Genomic DNA, 1,751 nt, shown 5'->3' on the forward strand with positions numbered 1-1,751 from the left:
TTCCTCTGTATCCTGAAAGTGTGAGGGAAGACTCTGCTGCAGTGGGCAGTGCTGTTGCTCTGTTGACGTTACATTCCTTGGAAAAAAAACCTCCACAGAAAAATAACATGAGCTGGCAGCGAGCCACATGGAGAGAGTAACAAACAAACACACACCCAAATACAAACACACGCTTGCACACTCACATACAAACACACACGTACACACCCATATACAAACACACTTACACACACACATATAAACACACGCTTGCACACTCATATACAAACACACGTACACACCCACATACAAACACAATTACACACCCACATACAAATACGCACTTACACACCCACATACAAACACACGCTTACACACCCACATATAAACACACACTTACACACCCACATACAAACACATGCTTGCACACTCACATACAAACACACACGTACACACCCATATACAAACACACTTACACACCCACATATAAACACACGCTTACACACCCATATACAAACACATGCTTACACACCCACATATAAAGACATGCTTACACATCCATATATAAACACACGCTTACACACCCATATACAAACACACGCTTACACACCCACATACAAACACACACGTACACACCCACATACAAACACACGCTTACACACCCACATACAAATAGACTTACACACACACATACAAACACACTTACACACCCACATACAAATACACTTACACACCCACATACAAATACACGCTGACACACCCACATACAAACACACTTACACACCCACATACAAACACACTTACACACCCACATACAAATACACGCTTACACACCCACATACAAACACACACGTACACACCCACATACAAACACACTTACACACCCACATATAAACACATGCTTACACACCCACATATAAACACACACTTACACACCCACATACAAACACATTTATTTATTTACTGACTGTTCATTTGAAGGCATCAACATTCAATGAGTTCTTATCACTGAGATTTTTTATAAACTAAGGTTGCCCTATTCAGAGACATCTACTTTTCTCTAAAATGTCCGGATTAACTCACTTCAGGAAACCCTCATACTAGCAGATGTAGATGAACAGAGATTAAGAAGTACCCGTTGAATGAATCATTGCATGGAGGTGATGCAATTTATTTTGTCACCAAAAAGATTTATCTAAAAAGAATGCACTGTTTGTGAATGACCCACATGAGAACAAAGCACCATTTCCTTTTCCCAGGGTTCCTGGTGACTGTTACAGAAGCACTGACTATCCACTGTCAATACCAACCCTGCTTGATGCTTTAAAAAAATCTGGATAGCTGCTGTTTGAAAAGACATGCCATTGACAAATATAAAGTCCCCAAATTATTTTATTTTACTGAGCTGAAATAATCTAGTGATCTATAGTTAGCTTGCGCCCTCCTAAATTTAGATTTTGAATTTAAAGTCAGCTAGATAGATAGTTTGGTTGGTTGTTAGATTATGATTATGATTAAAGGACATTAGATTATGACATATTAAATAGACAAGTAAATCAACCGGCTAGCTGAATATGTCAACAGATATGGTCAACTCCATGTCCCATAGCATGCTAAGTTACCTGATTGCATTTTGGCAGCATGTTATATCGCTCTAAAATATATATTTTAAAAAGAAAAAAAGAGTGCAACTGGTATTTCAGAAGCACGTGTCTAAATAATCACATGTATAAATAATATCACACGTATTCCACTTCTGTGAAAATAATGAC

Source organism: Anguilla rostrata, chromosome 10 (genome assembly GCF_018555375.3).
Source record: "Anguilla rostrata isolate EN2019 chromosome 10, ASM1855537v3, whole genome shotgun sequence".
NCBI classification, from domain to species: domain Eukaryota; kingdom Metazoa; phylum Chordata; class Actinopteri; order Anguilliformes; family Anguillidae; genus Anguilla; species Anguilla rostrata.